This window comes from Lissotriton helveticus, chromosome 3_2 (genome assembly GCF_964261635.1).
Source record: "Lissotriton helveticus chromosome 3_2, aLisHel1.1, whole genome shotgun sequence".
NCBI classification, from domain to species: Eukaryota; Metazoa; Chordata; class Amphibia; order Caudata; family Salamandridae; genus Lissotriton; species Lissotriton helveticus.
The window spans coordinates 153,444,475-153,464,149 of NC_136062.1; the positions used below are offsets into that span (position 1 = coordinate 153,444,475).

Below are 19,675 nucleotides of genomic sequence, written 5' to 3' on the forward strand. Positions count from 1 at the left end.
TGGGATGAGTATGGGCACAAAATTCCATGGCTAGACTAAATCTGGAGTGTTACCATATTTTTAGTCAGCCCAGATATGTTCCATAGCCGTCAGCTGCTTAGCAAAGGAGACAGGAAGTTAGTTAAGGAGCTGCTACTAATGCGTACCAGTGAGAACAGAGAGAACACAACCCTGGAGAAACCTACCCTGACTGCCCTTTTGCCTTAAAAAAATAGTGTTGGCCCCAAACTTACCTCTCTTCCGTCAGAAATCCTTATCAGAGATCACTTTTAACCAAGTTCCGTTTGTGTACAATCCAATTTTACTTGTGTTTCCCTCCAGAGCAATATGAGCCGAGTTCTATCAAAATGTGCCTATGTGATGATGGCTCAACCCAGACCTTAGAGCGTCTGGTACTATGCTGTTGGTATTTTTATGATCCCCCTCGAAGGAAGTACCTGCTGCCCAACTTCAGGTCAAATGCTTTTTACCAGACTTTCTTTATCTACAATTGTTAAATGATCATGCTGTGACTTCTTTTTTTAAAAGTACCTTGTATTGGAATAAAGTGATGAGTTCTTAAAATTATATCTGCCTTTTTAACATCAGGGTCAGAGGATGTAGCCTCACGGCTAGAGCGGTCGAGCTCGAAGCTGAGGAACCGGGTTCGAGTCTCTGCAACAACGCTCAACATCCTCTGATACTGGGCAAATTATCTAATCTCCCCGTGCCTAACAACAATAAACGTGTCCTTATGTAACGAAACTGGTGCTCATGTAAAGCGCTCTGATACCTGATATCAGAGGGCAGGACCTCTGACCTGGTCAATGACCCAGCCCTCCGCCTGTGCAGCTCCGCTGCCCCTTCCTCCTCCGCTAGGTAGGGGTTTCGAGTCTGCCTTGGTGTCCTATTTTCTGTTGCTCAATTGTATTTGCCTTAAGTTATAACTTGGCCTTAGTGTTAATTTCTTATTCTGCCCCCTGATCCACTGCTGCCTCCTTCTTGTTCGCCACCTCCGTTTTTCGCAGCTGCTGCCCCCGCGACCCCTCCCGGTTTGCCACCCCCGCCTCCCAGCTGTCTTCCCTTCCCCCTTCCCCTATTTAAAGGCGCACCCTGTGCAGATACACTGAAAGCCAGCCCGACCACAACCAGTGCCAGAGACCCTGGTCCCCCGGCAACCCACCGGTACGACTCAGCTGCCCTCCTCGCACTCCAACCCGGAAGGAATAACAACTGCCAGCTGGCGACACCCAACACCACCCACTCCCAGTACTCCTGTCGCCACTGATGCTGAAACTTCACCACCCTCCGCACCATTATAGCCAGCACCCCCACGTCGGACGCCAACACCCCCGGAACACTGAAGTACATCCTCCTCAACGAGTGCTCTCTGCACAGACATGCCGTAGAAATCTGGGACCTCCTCGACACCCTCTCGCCAGACGTCGCCTTCTTCATGGAAACTTGGAACAACGCCTCCTCCGCCCCTGACATTGCAATCACCATTACCGATGGCTACAAGATCCAGAGGAAGGACCGCGCCAACCGCCCATGAGGAGCACTCGCCATCACATTCAAGACCTCCTTCCTACTTTCCAGCATCACCACGAGTGGTGACTTTGCCACCACCGAACACCTCCACTTCCAGATCCATACCGGTCCCTAGAACCACACTGTGGGGCACCCTCCCCTACAGACCACCCGGACCTCGCGCTTCGTTCGCCGCTTCCATTGCTGACCTAATCGCACCTCACGGCATCACCTCCATACTACATACACATCGAAGACCTAAACTTTCACCTTGACAACCTCAGAGACCCATATTCCACCACTCTCCTGGACAACATCGGACTGAAACAGCTCTTCATGACCCCTACCCACAAGGCAGGACACACCCTTGAGCACATCTACACCGGTGGGAACAACATCCACTTCAGCCACACCACGCAGCCCCCCTGGACGGACCACCACAGCGTTCACTTCTTTCAGCTACTCCACTGCGCCCTCCGTGAAGCAACTGGAGCAAGGTCACAGAGCAGCACCCAACTCCACCCCCATCCACAACACCCCTCCCACCCCAGCCTCGACCGACGCCAACTCGGCAACTGAGGAACTACACTTCTGTATCGCCAATTGCGGAGACAAACTCGCACCGCTGACATACAATACCCCTTGAAGGCCACTTCTTTCACCACGACCTCCAAGAAGCCAGGCGCTCTTGCAGACGTCCCGAAACACAATGGAGAAACGGCAAAACTATGGATGACCTGGCTCATACAAGAACGCCATGTCAGAATACCAACAACGCATAAGATGCACTAAGAAGACTTTCATCCAGCACAAAATCCTCTCCAACTCCAGCAACTCGAAGGAACTCTTCAACATCATCCAGCAATTCACCAAACCGCCCCAGCGAAGCCACAGATGTCACTCCCTCCCAAGACCTCTGCAACAAGCTCAGATCCTACTTCCACCTGAAAATCAAGGCCCTCTAACATAACTTCAGCGAGCAGACCCCAGAAACCACCCATCCCCCCCCACTCGACGACAGCTGATCCGCCATTACTGCCTGGACCCCGGTCACCACTGAAGATACCATCATCACCCCCACACAACCTTGCCCCCGCACATCTTCCACAGAGCCACCCCTGCCATAGCACCTGATCTACGACACACCATCAGCGCCTCCTTCGAATCCGGCACGTTCCCCGACGACTAGAAGCGGTCAGAAATCAAACCCCTCCTCAAGAAACCCTCTGCAGACCCTATGGACCTAAAGAACTACCGAGCCATCTCTCTCCTTCCCTTCACAGCCAAAGTCACCTCGAGGATCCTCAACGCCCAGCTGACAAACTTCATCGAAGAGAACTCCATCCTCAACTCCTACCAATCCAGATTCTGCAGGAATCACAGCACCGAGACCACCCTTCTCGCCGCCAAAGATGACATCTGCACACTCCTAGACCAAGGCCATACCGCAGTCCTCATCCTACTCGACCACTCCACAGCCTTCGACACCATCTCCCACCTCACTCTTGCAGCCAGATTCCATGACTCAGGAATACAGGGAACCACCCTCGACTAGCTCCGCTTCTTCCTCGCCGGCAGAACCCAATGGATCAGACTCCTGCCTTTCCTCTCCGAACCAACACAAATCGCCTGCGTAGTACCATAAGGATCATCGCTCAGCATCATGCTCTTCAACATCTACATGGTCCCTCTCGCCGCCATCGTCAGACAGCATTGTATCCTACGCCGACAACACCCAGCTCATCCTCTCCCTCATGAAAGACTGAGAAACGACCAGACTCCGCTTCCAAGAAGGAATGAAAGACGTCACAGCTTGGATGAGCAGCAGCTGTCTGAAACTCAACTCGTAGAAGACAGAAGTTCTCGTCCTTGGACCCACCCATGCATCTTGGTACAGCTCCTGGTGGCCCTCGGCCACCCCCATGAACCACGCCCGGAACCTCCGCATCATTCTCGACTCCTCCCGCCGCCAGACTCGTTCACGGTATCCCACAGCATGAACACATCACCCAACACCTGCAAGACCTCCACAGGCTCCCTGTCGAAAAGAGTCACCCGCGCCTACAAATCCCTCCACAATATCAGGCCCAAATACCCCAACGAAAGAGTCTCCTTCCACGTACCCAAAAGGAACCTCCGCTCCTCCGTTCTCGCCCTAGCAGAAACCCTGCGCAGCCGCATAACCAGAACGGGCGGAAGAGCCTTCTACACCGCAGCCAGATCCTGAAACGAGCTGCCGGTCAAACATCAGACGCTCCCCTACCCTGCACACCTCCAGGAAGAGCCTCAAGACCTGGCTCTTCGTCTGATCTGGACCTGCAGTCCCCCGCCCCCCACCAGCGCCTTGAGACCCTCACTGCGAGTAGTGTGCTCTGAACCCCCCGATTGATTGATTGATCTTCAGGTCCAGTTCACGCTACATAAAACTCTAAAACAGAAAAACAAAAACAAATTAAAAGTGATCCTCAGTGTAATATGATGAAGTTTTACCCTCATTCATCCTGCTTTTATGATTCACCTTGTTTTAAACTGAATGTGATATGTTTACATTATTTTATTCTTTTATGATTTTATATTTATAATAGAATAAAGATTTTTCAATCGCTATTGAGTCATGTCCCGGTATCATGTTGGAAGGCTTAACTGTATCAACTTGCTTAACATTATTTCTGTATTTAAAGATGCAGGCATGTGGTGGCCCCTTTACTCTCTTGAATTGTCCACCACAAAGCCTGATACTTCTTCAAAGAAAGTGTCAGGCACTTAAAAAGAAGAGAACTGAAGAAATTCAATTAATTGGCTTAATTAAAAGAGCGCCTTAGATACATGTGAAAAGCCAAAGCCGTAATGAGATGTCTTCCCACTCAATTAATTTATTTCAGAGTTACTTCATGGAAAGCGCTGAAAGCTACTTTCACAGTGAACATATATTTTTGACATGGAGCAGTTACTTTAACTCCTTTCTAACATCTTTTTTCTTAACTTACTTAATTATTTAGTGGAGAAAATGCACATATACTAGTCTCTATTATGTGTGTGTTTTGAGACTTCAAGGAGATGCCTTAATGAGAATTGTGTTCTTGCTCCATAAATTATTGACTGCAATTAAAAATGTATAAAGGCAATAGTTTATTTTTTCTTCTGGTTTCAGTAGTTTGTCATCAAGGAGATGTTTACCACAACAAAGCTATGAAATAATTTTAGCTGCTATAATTTATAAGTGGAAATGGTATATGATGGTCAATGCACACATGAAATCGACTTACAACGCTTATTGATGTCATGGGGTACCATCATTTACTCTAGTAATTGGGTGAGAAAGGAGTACCCTTTACCTGCGGGGCAAATTATAGCAAAACCTTGTTTTTATTATATGCAGGGACCATGCCCACCTACCTTTATGGATGCATGCTTTTAATTCGAAATTATGGTTAACTTTAAAGCTGTTTTGACCCACAGTGACGGAGCAAAAATATAGAAAGGTGAAAAGAAGGTCCTTTATGGGTGCTAGTGATGCTGTTTTTAAATATAACAATGGATAGTCCTCTATAATGCTTATTTGAGATTAATCATTTGTTTTTAAAGATAAACCTCCAAAGCATTGAATACCGACAAGATAGCCTTGTGTGGATGTTAACTGTGTAAACTGAAAGAAACAAATGTGTAAATTGAATGATATTTGGTTGATCGATATTTGCTAGTACTAGTGTTACTTTACAATATAGTGCCATTGGGGACATCAATATTGATTACTGCTCTACATTATGTACTTAATGGTTTGACAGTCCTCCGTCACTAAATACATTGCCCGAGTTGGGTACCTGTGAAAGAGTACCAAGTCCTTGTCTAACTGATCCATATGATCAGTACTCAATATTTCAGCAAATAACGTTTAATTTCTTGAGAGAAGTTGGTAACACATACACATCACTTTCTTCAATTAATCGTTTGATCAAAGTTGGATTATGTAATTCCTTCCCTAGAATGTATATGTACTTGTTGTACTAGATGGCTTGAAGTTTGATTGGGAATTCTTCAGCTGTACCCCTAACGTCATTGCAGGCAGGTTGCTCCTCAAAGAGGATTACCTTTTCTGACTTTTTCGTTAGCCATGATTAAAACATTCTCGATGACCGATGCGTTATGTAATATCAATGCTGTTGTATTGTCTAATAACATTATCTAACAAGACTTCACTCATTGACTTATTGTTCAGCAATCGTTTGCTGTTAACGAGTAACTCTTGATCCACTGCTTTTAATTTGTTCATGGTTTTTCTTCAAGTTTCATTTTCAACTTACCTTTTTCTTATTACTCAGATGCTCCTAGTGAACTGAGGACGTGTACGGAAAAGATTAGAAAAGCCCCATGCACATTTTCATTAAAGCAAAGCCCCAGTATGATGTTTCTTTTTGTTTCACTGCCTGCTGAGCGGCTAAGACTTCTCCAAACCGAAAATGCACTGCTACGCTTTAGGCAGTTACATGTAAAGGACACAGAAACATACTCGACAAACAATTCAGTACAACAGCAAGTGTCCTCAGAGTACCAGAGAGGTCAGTCCTTCAGAAAGCACAGAAGGGCTTCAGAGCCATCTACTGTCGTGACACTCAGTAGTTGAGCAGCTTGCTGAAAATGTTCATTGTTCGTACAATATATGGTTTGGCATGTAACAACATGTTCAGATGGTATAGACATGACTAGCCTGCTGTACAATAATTGGCATGTTTCCTAGAGTACTTTTGGTATTGTTTCGTGGTTATATAGTGTTTGCCGCCGCATCCACATTGAAAACCTAATCTATGCTGCAAAGATTGCACAATTTTGTTTCTGCCCCAGACAACACTGGGTAATTCCTTTGTCTCTCGGTAGTTAATTTGTGGCATAGGTAATGCTGAGTTGCATTCATTTGATTTGTTACCCAAGGCAGGCAGAACCTCCATAGCATTAACAATCTAGAATTTGTTCTGGTTCATTTCTTTTACTTTCAATAAGGCAACATTGCAGCAAACCCTCAAGTGAGCTGCCTTTTTGAAAAACATTTTTGTTCTCAAGTGAAACAGCGCACATTAACCCCTTCCGCGCTGATGACAAAGCCAGCTCGTCATGGGCGTTACCTGCGCTACGCGGATGACAAGCTGGCTTTGTCACAAACCGCGCGTTTTTCAAAAATCAGCGCACAGCGGGAAAACCCGCTAGCGCGGTAGCGGTTAAGGAAAGAAAATAGCTTGATATGCTCATGTACGGAGAAGTAAAATAAGTACCGTGTCTTTCACGGAGCTAGCAGCTTCCCTACACCTGCATGCCTTTCACTGGTATTTGCTTCACTGTCTCATTTCTATTTTCCGTCTCATGCTGAGAGGATCTCGGAACGCTTACAGGGTTTTGTTACCATATTCTGTGAGTTTTATCCCTCAGATTTCTAATTATTTAGGCTTAATTTAGTGTCTTAAATAGGGGTGGGCGGAATTTGCGTAGCTCCGCGAAACTGTAAAAAATCTCCCCGAGCACGTGCAGAGTTCCCCGAACGAGCGGACTTGCTTGTTCCGCCCGTTCGCGATGCTTTTTTCCTGTTTGCGAACACTGTTTGCGTGCTCGGGGGAAATATCTTGGGAACACGCATTTTGAAAGCACGAACAAGCAAAAAATTCCACAAAGCCGAGGATTGCAGACTTTTTGGCAATTCGGTGTTCTCTGCGGAATGCAAAATTTCCACTTTCTTTATCTATAATCTGAAGGGGAATCTTGCTGTGCATTCACTCTATGTGAAGTGCGCCTTTCTGTGGTATGAAGAAAGCAACCACAGACTCACGTAATTTATGTCTGCTTACAAGATGTGCATTCTAATAAAGACTGCAAATTTTGCTAGAAAAAATATTTTTTTATAAACAAGAAGGTCCGAACAGAAGTTTGCCCAAGGAGAAAACCAGAAGAGTTAAAGGCAAAAGACGAGAAATGGAAACATCCCATATGATCACATAACCCCAACCTGATGGAGCTCCATTGGCTTGGCTCCCCTTGCCAGCCAGAACCATCTTCAAAACCAGATGCATCATTAACATAGCTATCACAACCAGCTCATCTTGCACACAAGCTAACCATATCTGGTGTTTTTTGACACAGCCAGGGAAATTGCAAAAGGAAAAGTATCAGGCCTTTTCAATCCTTGCACCCAGGGTCTGCAACAACATTCCTCTATCACATCAGGACTACCCAATGCTGCTCCAAGTAAGTATAGAGTTGAAGAACCCCCCTCTGGAAAAAAACAAAAACAATTACGACCCAAAGTGTTAATAGTACCCAACCCACCTATCGCTGCTATCACTTATTGATTTTGTTTGTCTTTGACCCCGTATAGCGCTCCGCTGCATTTAAACTAAGTTTTTTCGTACAGAAATACCATAAACATATATACGGCCAGGGAAGGTGCTTCATCCACTGCAACTGGGGCCCTCTGGATCAAAATTCTCACAGCCGAAGAGAGAAAGATGAATCGCCACCATTTCAACTACTTCTGCAGTCCCCACTTGATGTCTTCCATATTGACTTTGCCATTCTGTTTGCCATTGAATGCCAGCATGCAATGCAGGCTTTTCCCATTATCACAGAGAATCGGAAAGTACCCAGTGTTTGTAGATTCCTCTGTAGGAAAATAAGGAAATAGCAAGAATATAGCTAAATTGTGTTTAGGGTGAAAATGGGAAAAGGTGCTTGGTAGGAAAGCAGATGTATGTTTTCACCCAAAAAAATGGCATCAACAAAAGGTTTGTTCTGCTAAGATCACCATCTTCCCATTACAGTTGAATAAAAAAAAAATAACATTGAGCAGGGGAAAAACCAGCCATTTGTGGCAAAAGTTTGATCTGTAATTTGTTTGCTACAGTGGCCAATTTACATAGGTAAAATGCTGTTATGTCAACTAGGGCCCCTTCTGGTCGCGGGAGATTTGCAGGGTTTGTAGCTTCTTCAAAAACACACCAGAGCCAACACCTGAGCTGCATCTTAAAATGATTTATAATGTACAGATTATACAATAATTGATATGGTAAAATATAAAGAACAAAAAAATGGATGTGAAAAAATTATGTATTTCTAAAATGTTCACAAGATATTGAGTTCCTAAACTCTAAGCTAAAACAGTGGTTATTTCTACAGCTCTGAATTTATGGTGACCCACAGTACCGTGAGTCAGAGGTCATTTTGCAAAATAACTTATTTTTTTACTTACATTCAGAAATGCAGAGAGATTCAGTTGGTAATAACAAATGTTCTGTTATTCTGGGTTCCCACACGTCTCCTGATAAAAATGGTACCCCGCTTATGTAAGTGTGCATGGTGCCTGTGACAGGAAAGGGCCCAAAACATAACATGGATAGATGAAAGAAAATTCACTCAAACTGACACTCTTTCTTTGTAAAGTGGGCAGCTGTGGATTTTAGGCCTGGGCACGGCAGCCACTCAGAGAATCCTACAAAACCCAGATTTTTCTGAAAACTAGACACCAGGGTGGTGTGACTTGCTAGACTTTCACAAACTTGTTTTTTTAAAACAATTTGAACCAAAAAGCCATTCAAACCTCAAAATTTGGCTCCAAATGCATATTTTTTTCACATTTCCCGTGAGGGAAAGTTTCGGAGTCTGCAGGGATTCACACATTTCCTACAACCCTGTGATCCTGCATGTCTCATCCTGAAAAAACTCCACTTCACTTGTGTGGCTGGGGCTAGTGCATGGAACAGGAGCACATCAAAGCAGGGACAATTGGATTCCTTCGTGGGGGCTCTTATTGTACCTGATTCGATCCTTTTCTGCCACATGCAGATCAACAGCTACCCCTATTGTCAGTGCCTCCACTTTGCATTTTGGGGCCTTTTGGGTTGCAGTCGCTAGGCCAAGCCACACAAGTGGGCGTAGCATATTTATTGGGGAAAAAGTGGGAACTCAGGTGGTGGAAGTTTGTAGATCCCAGTGAATCCCAAAACTTTCACACAAAAATGTGTTTTTTTATTTAAAGTTTGAAATTTGAAAGGCATTGTGATAGGAAATGGCCTGTGATTCACACAAAACACAGCACCCTGGACTCCCCTTTGTGTCTAGTTTTCAGAATTTTCTGGGTTTAGTAGGTTTTGTTGGGTGGTGGTCGAGCACAGGCCCAAATAGTGCAGCCGTTCAGTATCCCACAAGGTGCAAACCTGTAAGCTTTAATCTCTTTTTTAAATTAATTTTTCCCTCCAATTTGTTGCCATATTTGTATGCAATTTGTATGCTTCCCTTTTGTGTCTGCTTGCTTCTTTCAACTATTCCATTTGATTAAGGATGATAAAACAATCACTTTTTGTGCAAAGGGCCTTTCTTCTTCAACAAGTTCTGTGTTGGTTTAGACGTTAAATAGACCCCATTATCTGTTAATATAACACCGGGTTTACCTTCCCTTACAAATATTTCTTTAAAAATCGAATCAGTCAGGAGTAATTTCAGACAAATGAACAGGTCCATCAACATAAGGATAATAAAACGGAGGTAATTTTTCCATTGAATGTGACTCATTATGCCTAAAGCTATCTCCATCTATGCTCCAGTTTCATAAAGGGGACAAAACTGTCCAAGACTTCAATACAACTTTTCCTCAGCTTTACCATCTAGGCCTTTATGTCAGCATCCAAAAATCCTCGTCATACTCTAGATTCTAGAGCCTCCCTAAAATACAAGACAGGGAAAAGACTATTCTTATGAGGAGACTGTGCACACCTAACATTTGGCCATGCAATGAAGTTACTTGAATTTGCTATCAATTTAGTAAAACTAACTGATATTTTTCTTCAACTAAAATTAACGCTGCACTACTTCAAATTTGTTTTATGGTATATTTATTGTATCCGACTTTAATGAAACTCCAACTGTAAAAAATTTATTTAATCAAATATTAAAAATGGAGAGTAGTTGAAATAAGGTTGTGATTGTAGTAGGTGGCGAGACCTTGAACAGATAATCACTGTGAAAAATGAAACAGTGGAGCAGAGATGGGTAGGCAATGGCCCGGCACCAGTGAAGATTTTGGTGTGAAAAATACAATAATGAAGGATCAATTCTTAGCCATTAAGAAGCTATTCAGGACTCCATTGGTATAGCACTGTGAGATAGGCTTCTTTCAGAGGACTGTGTGAAGGAGAGTAAGATAGAAGCCTCATCTGATTAGAGGGGTGCATTAAAGCAAAATGAATATCCTAGAATCAAAAATATCTGAAGAAGCTGACTGACAAGTACTGAATCCTAAGGATGGAAAGTAGTTCAGTGCCCATTGGACTAAGACTACGTACTCCAGTCACCCAGACCTTCAGAGATTAATTGCATGTTAATGGTGTTTGATCATAAGTTGAATAATCCAGATCATTTCTTAATTTCTTGAGTCTCTGCACAATATCTATCTTCTCTCTGCACATTTCTGTTCCTCTTTGTCAGTATGCCTAATCTGCATTAAAAAATTTCGAATCAATCCAAGTTAGGTTTCTTGGGAGCATGGTACTGTGTTAAGACAATATTTTACCCAAGGTTAGTAAAGTTTCTTCAGAGAGCAAGGAATACCCTCAGTAAGAGTTTTGTCATAGAACCTAGAAGTGTAGCATCTAGTTTTTAGACAAGGGGTTCCTGGTGAGTACCAATTTGACAGACCTCCACGCAAGATTTCTGCTGGTCTTTGCTTTCTTTTCTGTTCAAAATGGTTCAGAAGTTCAAGAGTCCTTGGACAAAACGTCCAATAGATATACATATGAATCTATGCCATTTATACCTTTCTTCATTCTATTTAGAAAGCCTCCACCCTGGCTTAATCAGCTCTGTAGGATGGAAGGTGTGTTCCTTAAAAAATGACCAAAATATTGTGAGAGTGGAGGGCCAGTATGAATTGATGTGCACAATTAGAAAAGACTCTTTATATAGTATGAGAATGCCATAAGAAGCTCTTACATTTGGGGAAAATGGTGGGCATATTATGGCTTGAATGAGCGCACATCTGAAGTTGGGGATGGGGAAGCATTGAGATACTTGGATGGTTGTGCTTGACTCCTGGGAGTCCCCTGTGTGGGACCACAACATGTATGCTTTTTCTGTGCCACAGTTTTTAAAAACAATAAAAGGTTATACATTTTTTTTAATGACTTAATTTTCTACGACTTTATGGGCCTTGATTCGGAGGTCTTACAGTATTGCACATGAAACCATGTACAAGGTTGCAGGAGAATCTTGGAGATGTCTGGAAATGTGGTGTTGTTTTATTCAGCATATTTTTAGATCTTCTGCTGTTTGACCCTCGCCTGCCAACTCTAAATTTACATCCTCAGGTGGCCAGGATCATTTCCTCTAGCCTGTTGGTTCTGGCAATTGCCCACCAAGATCAGCTTGTTCTCTTTCTCTGTCCAAGCCGCCTCTACTTGTTCTGTACGGTTACAGTCTTAGGGTTCCTTGATAGGATGCCTGTCTGGCTGTTGTCTGCAAGGCTATATTCCTTTTGCAAATGGCTATTACTATAGAAAGAAGATTCACTTTACTATCATCTAGGATGGATGTGGTGCCAATATATGATATAATGACACCAAGCAAGGCTTGTGGTCAGTGATGCATTGGATGTATGCCCATGAAGGTGAATCTGTAAGTGTCTGTAGCCCCTAAATATGGCTACTGTCTTTTGCACTATTTTAGTTGCTTGGGGTGGGTTGAGCATTCAAGGGGCCAGTACAGCTGTCGTGTAGGGTTGAAGTAGGCCAGAGTTATGAACATGGAAATATTTGTACACAACAAATACATCTTCTTGACAACACTCAAGGTCCACTCTTTAGCATTTGAACTGGGCAGTCAGAGGGCCTGTCAGTGTTGCCAGACTTGGTACAAACAAGACACATTATTCACCATTCCAGGATGTTTATCACTTTTGAAAAGTGTTTTAGGAACATTAGTAACCTAGTAAATAACCGAAAAAGCTCAACCTGGATTTGCGTCATTCATACTTTTCCATGTGAAGTAGTAGGCAACAGTGTCACGGTATGGTAGAGTAGATAAGGATGTCATTAAGGATATTCAGGATGCCAAGAGTTCAGTTAAAATATCTCTAATGCTATGTAAATATCTTCCTCCGTTAAGTGTGCTATTGTGTCTTCAGTGGTGACCTGAAAGATATCTCCCACTTGATGGTTTGTTTTAGCAGACTCATATCATACATGTCCCTGCCTGACCTTGTGGATTGCTGTTTCTGTAGGCTGCAGTTGCATGTCACTGGAGCATCAAGAGCACATTAGAGAGTACCCCCACAGGGACTAAATGCTGGTAGCATGAATACCTCAGCATCACTGCCTGTATGACAGATGCAGCTCATTTCTAGATCATTTCCACTCTGTACCCACCTCTTTGCAGAAAGCGTGACATGTTCTGCATTGACTCCATTTGTTCTGTTTGCGGGTGGTGTTGCTAGTGTGCTAAGCCAGACTAACACGCCTGTTTAAAGATTGACAAAACACACTTGAAGTCCATTCATAACCCCACTTCCCCTCCCAGCACCAATCATGCCCTTTTCATGTCCTCTGGACCAAGTCTCAGTTTTGCATCTGCAGAGTGCAAAATGCAATGTTGGATCAGGCAAAGAAGTCTCTGTTTGGCTGTGTTTTGCTCTGGATATTCTAATATGTCACAACGTAGCATTCTTTACCAAAACCTAGACCAATACCACCTCGGTACCGGACATCGCCATTCCCCAAGGATACAAGATCTCCAGGAAGGACTGCCCCACCCGCCCTGGTGGAGGAATCGCAATCGTCCCCAAATCCACCCTCTACCTGAGCACACTCTACCAACCCACTGGACCCCGCTGACTTTTTGCCAACTCCATCACGGACATCATCTCCCTGCATGCCATCGCGTCCATCAACTACACCCTACTGGGAGACCTCCACTTCCACCTCAACAACCAACTAGACCCCAGCACCACATCCCTCCTGGACAACCTCCACAACATTGGACTCCGCCAGATCGTGAACGAACCCACGCACTCAGCAGGACACCCCCTCGACCCCCACCTCACAACAGGAAACTCCATCACCTTCAGTCACACCACCGAACTCCCATGGACTGACCATCGATACAGCCACTTCACCTTCAGAACACCCACCATCCATAGACACCAGCACCTGCTCCCACGAAGAAACTGGACCAGAATCACCGACTACAAGCTAACCTCATCACTCAGCAACTCCACCCCAACCATCGTGGAAAACGATGACGCCATCACCGCAGTGCGAACCCTGCACATATGGATCTTCGACAGCGCCAACACTATAGCCCCCCCTCAAGAAAAACAACACCCACACCAATAAAGTTAGATGGTTCACCACCGAATTTCGAGAGTCCAGACACACTTGCCGCCGCCTTGAAAAGGCCTGGAGGAACACCAAATCCACAGAAGCCCACAACAACTTCAGAGGTGTCTCCAACGCCCACCACCAACTCATCAAAAAAACGAGGATAAAAGCGAATGAAGACAGAATCTCCACTCATGCACACAACAGCAAAGAACTCTTCCACATCATCAAGGAGTTCGCCCAACCCACCAGCGAGTCCACCATCATCCCTCCCTCACAAGACTTCTGCGAAAAACTCAGCACCTTTTTCCACCACAAATCAAGAGCATCTACGACAACTTTGACGAAGACAACCAACACACTGAACCCTCACCAACCACCCCTGACACCCTGAAGCCAGTGATCGACAACTGGACAGCCCTCACCACCGAAGACACACTGAAGACGATGAAGTCAATCCACTCCGGGGCCCCCTCGGACCCCTGCCACCACCACATTTTCAACTGACCCGCCCATCGCCATCGCACCCATGCTCTTCCACACCATCAACCACTCCATGGTAACCGCCTCGTTCCGGACGACTGGAAACACGCTGAGATCAACCCCCTCCAGAAGAAACCCTCGGCAGACCCCATCACCTACAAAACTACAGACCTATCTCCCTGCTCCCGTTGCCAGCTAAAGTAATCGAGAAAGCCATCAACAGCCAACTCGCCACATTCATCGAAGAGCACAACATCCTCGACTCCTCCCTATCCGGCTTCAGAAAAAAGACAGTACAGAAACCGCCCTCCTTGCCGCAACAGGCGACATCTGTACCTTACTGGACAAAGGAGAAACCGCAGCCCTCATCCTCCTTGACCTCTCAGCGGAGTTCGACACAGTCTCTCACCGCACCCTAATACGCAGACCCCATGACGCAGGGATCCAAGACAAAGCCCTCGACAGGATCCGCTCCTTCCTCTCCGGCAGAACGCAGCGGGTCAGACTCCCCCTTTTCCTCTCAGACCCTACACCTACGACTTGTGGAGTCCCCTCAGCCCTACGCTCTTCAACGTCTACATGGCTCCGCTCTCCCGCATCGTCCGAACCTATGGACTCAACATTGTGTCATACGCAGATGACACCCAACTCATCCTTTCCCTATCCAACAAACCCAACACCGCCAGACACATCTTTGGAGGAGGCATGGAAGCCGCTTACAACTAAACACAAACAAAATGTAGGTGCTCATCATGGGCCCAAACCCAGATGCCTGGAACGACACCTGGTGGCCCCCCGCCCTTGGAAGCCCGCCCACTCCCACGGACCACACACAAAACCTGGGAATCATCCTGGACTCACAGCTCAAAATGGACCGCCAGATCAATTCTGTCTTGTCCTCCTGCTTCCACACCCTCTGCCTCCTACCTAAGACCTACAAATAGATCCCCCTCGAATACAGAAAGACTGTCACTCACACCCTGGTCACCAGCAGGCTTGACTATGTCAACGCACTCTATGCCGGAATAAACAAAAACCTCACCCGCAAGCTACAGAACATCCAAAACGTCACCGCACGACTGGTCCTCAACCTGCCAAGCCACTGCCACATCTCCCAGCACCTGTGCACACTCCATTGACTCCCCATCGAGTCACCTTCAAGATGTTAACCCACGCTCAAAAGACCCTCCACGACACCGGAACAGCATACCTGAACAGCCGACTCAAAGTCCACGCACCCCAAAAGACCCTACGATCAGCCCAGCTCTCCTACACTGTGGTCCCCCGCACCAGAAAGGCCAGATCGGGGAGCCGCTCCTTCTCATACCTTCCGCTCCTCCTCAGACAGATAACATCGCTCCCCATCTTCACAAGAAACCTCAAAACCTGGCTCTTCGACAGACCCCCTTCTTGATGGACTGGACCCTGCAATCCCCCTCCCCCTCTTCAAACCTCCAGTGCCTTGAGACCCTTACGAGTGAGTAGTCACGCTTAACAAACACCTGATTTTATTTTTGATTGATCAATCTTGGCCCAGATCCAACGGACACTAAAATTAGATTTATAAACTGCATGACCCATAGTAACGTCTGGATGCAAACCAACCATCTTCAACTTAATGCCAGTAAGACAGAGATTATTTTCTTCTGGAAAGCCCATGAACTCTGAACCAGTGACTGGTGGTCTCAGAATCTTGGCCCCCGTCCTTCCCCTAAACTTGTGGTTCGTAACCTTGGAGTGAAGAACGATAGCAAACTGTCCATGAAAGATCATGTTAATCATGTAACAGGCATCTGTTATGGATTGATGCAAAGCCTACATAAGATCTTCCAATGGATCCCAGTCGAATCAAGAAAGCCACTTGTTCAGAGTCTAAATATCAGTCGGCTCGATTACGGAAGCGCCCCGATAGCTTCCATCAATGTAGAGCTTCTTACCAAACTTCAAGTGCTACAGAACACCGCCGCCGCCAGACTGGTATTAAATCTACCTTCATGGTCCCCGTCTGCACCAAGCTTGAGAGCTCTCCACTGGCTCTGCATCAGGAAACGAATCCATTTCAAGATCATCTGTCTTGTACATAAAACCATGCACAGGAACGGGCCAAGTTATCATGTAAATAAACTCAATTGGTACCTACCCAGTAGAACCCACAGGTCAGGGACCAAACCTCTTCTCACTCCCCACAGGATTTGTACCGCCAGGAATGGCGGTATATTTTTTTCATATCTCGCCCCTACTTTGTGGAACTCTTTCACTGCAGCTGCGTATGGTTACTGATCATAATCAGTTTCTGAAAAGGCTAACAACCTGTCTCTTCTGATCATTCTTTTTCTCCTGCTGTCGTCTTTCCATCCCTTCTCTGGTTATGGCTAGCACTTTTAGACCCTTGATGATATGTGTGCTTAATAAAACCCTATGACTATAAAACCCTATGACTAATATGTTTAGATTTTTTTCCTCTTGCTGCTTCCTGTGATGTAGGTAACTGTTTTGTTTCCCCAAGATATTACATCCTGTGGCATCAGAAGTGCTACAAATCTAATTTCCGAGGCAATTATACAAATCGTGGCTCGTAAAATAATTTCTGGTAGATTTCAGGCCCAGAACCCCTTTGTCGTGTAACTCCCAAATGAAAGACCTTTTCACAGGGTGCCATACTCTGACAAGTTGGATAATTCCTGCTGCAGCACGTCCGAATGTAATAAAAGCATACACATCTGGTTATAAGCATGAATTTGGGCTTCATAGACATTCATTCTGTTTTGCATTCTTAGTGGTACACGCATAAACTAGAGAGGTAACACCAATCCCGTCGCTCCTACCTAGGCAGGGGCACCTGAGCCTCCCCAGAAGGTAGTAAACTTGGACCAGAAGTGTTGTACAATAACAGGCAACCTAGAGACCAAAGTTAATGCGAGCAGCTGTAGAGATTGTTACCCTTTGTCTCTTTTGGGTCTGCTCATGATCTGTCGTTGTGGAAATAGCTGTAAGTCTACTTCTATGGGAAGGAAACCCACTTAGAAATGTATGCTGCTCCTATTGCGGGATTACATTTCCACCGGGTTGGTAGGCCTCAGTGATGACTCACTGGATGTCACAAACTTAAGCCCACCAGCAGACAGCTTATCCAGCTCCAGCAATTTGTCTCCCTCTTCTCCAGGTCAACACATGTACCAAAACACATAAAGCCTTAGCAGCTGATGGCTTAATGAGGACTAAGTGCCATTCTGCGTAGACCTTTCTCTCCAGAGTCTGGTCCTTCCTGTTAGATTGGGAGCCCAAGTTTAAGTGGTTCTTGCCTCTCTTTGAGGTTGGATGCAGGCCCTACATGATTACCCCTTGAGCGGCACTCAGGAACACCACTCCACTCTCATCAAAGGCCAACCGGGTAAAACCTAATGGAAAGTTACATTCTTACGCTCCATGTGGACACTGCCTACAAGTCAGACAGCAGGGCTGCCCCTATCGTATTTTATATCGCTTTAACATTTGTGATTGATTGTGATGATGCTGTGTGGTGTCTCTTCACTTCTCGTTCTCTTTCTCTACTAATAATTTGTGGGCTCCTCTATTATTCTTTTCATGGTTTAGAATGCATGCACACTGTTGGTGCTTCTATTATATGTTATTCTGTTTTAGAATGTCAGGGACAAGGGATTAGAACTCTGATGTGCAACTTGTACTGATCCTCTGGGCCCTTTGGACTTGTATGCTTTTCCTACAATAAACTACAAGAGAAAACTACTTCCTCTGGCTGCCCCTATCGTACCAGAATCCAATACCCCATGAGTGCTTGTGTCACCCTTCCTTCCTGGCACAGATACTGTTAGTTTCCTCTCATGCCTGAAAAAAACCTCGTTTGCATATTATTTAGCAGTTAAGGAAACTGCTGCTTTCCTCATGCTCCCACATGCCAACTTTCCATCGACCGATACCCATAGGGAAGGTGACCCTACAAACTCGTCTGGAAACTTTTGTATCTACATTCTATCTCTAGAAATGACTGTTTGAAATGTTCTGCAATTGAACTGGAATGGCATCCTCTGTGTCAACTATCCAAATGAGATTCTATAATTTGCAACGAGATAAGTAACCCGAAGTTTAATAGTACACCCTGACGAATAAAGACATGTTCTACTAAGCTCCATGTGCGGCGCAGCCATTGGCGAGAACCCGGGCTGGAGCGGACGCTACAGCAGGGGGTTGAATGTGTTCTGTCTGGGTGTGTTTGCTAACTGTAGTTGTAACAAAAGTGAACTGCCTGCTGGGGACCTAAAAATCTAACATGCATTTAATGCAAAAAAATAGCAATTTCAAGAATTGCCGCTTCTATAGACAACAGCTTCCACTCAAATCACCTTCGAGAATGTAATGCTAAATGTCAATACATCAGACGCACAGTTTGGTACACTTGTTCTCAGTGCAAGAGACTAGAAGCAGATCACATCATAGAAACTGTTACTTTACGCAAAACCAGCCTAAAGAGCAGATGGGAGAATCTTCTTGTGAGAACAAATGCGAGAAGTCTTGAAAGTAGAAAGTAAAGTGAAAAAAAATGCTGAGCTTTCTCAGTTTTTCACTTTGATGTGCCAGGTTTCAAAACAAGGCACTATGATATACAGGAAAATGTGACAACAAATACAACTGATTCTACTTTTCAGAAATTCACGAATCCTAGCAGTTAATGTTAGGTTATGGTATTGTTCAGGTAGTATAAATACAAAATCATTATTGAAATGTAAAGTATCAGTGTGTGTTAAGGTTCACTCAAGCAATTACATGTTCAAGTAGCACTATAATTATATAGAATAAATAGATTTCAACTTCTCATTGCAATGGGTGTAAAATAGAAGGGTGGTTCCGTTTCTTACTCAATAGCATCCGCGCACACTAAAGTGTTAGGTGTTGTCCACATAAAGGATGTTTTCCTCAAATTTGCTGGAGTCCCTGATGATCGCCGCCAATTTCCAACTAAAGGAGAGGAAAATGAGTTTGGAAATTACACCCGGCTGCTTTATTTGGTAACTTTTGACAAACAAAGCCTTATATGACTATGATAACATTTTAAAGACTATAGCAGACCATGAAATCATACAGTGTGATTATTGTGAACTGTCTGCTCACGTTATTAAGCAATATTAAACTGGAACCAGGGTGATGTTAGCTTCGCGTTACTTTCTTACATTTCTATTCCAAATAAAACCTTAACTAAAGCATTTATGACCTCGCTTGTATTCTGACCTTTGCAAAAGCCCTATTGAGGACCTAAGGAGTTTGGGTCCATAGAGCGACTAGGAACATCCGGAGCGAGTGTTATGGCCACTTCTATTTATTTT

General features: G+C 44.7%; 1 protein-coding gene across 1 annotated transcript in view; it reads left to right on the top strand.

Moving 5' to 3' along the window:
* Positions 1-19,675, top strand: part of KTI12 (KTI12 chromatin associated homolog) — a 568,623-nt gene that overhangs the window by 426,755 nt on the left and 122,193 nt on the right. The gene's annotated exons all lie outside the window — the stretch shown is intronic.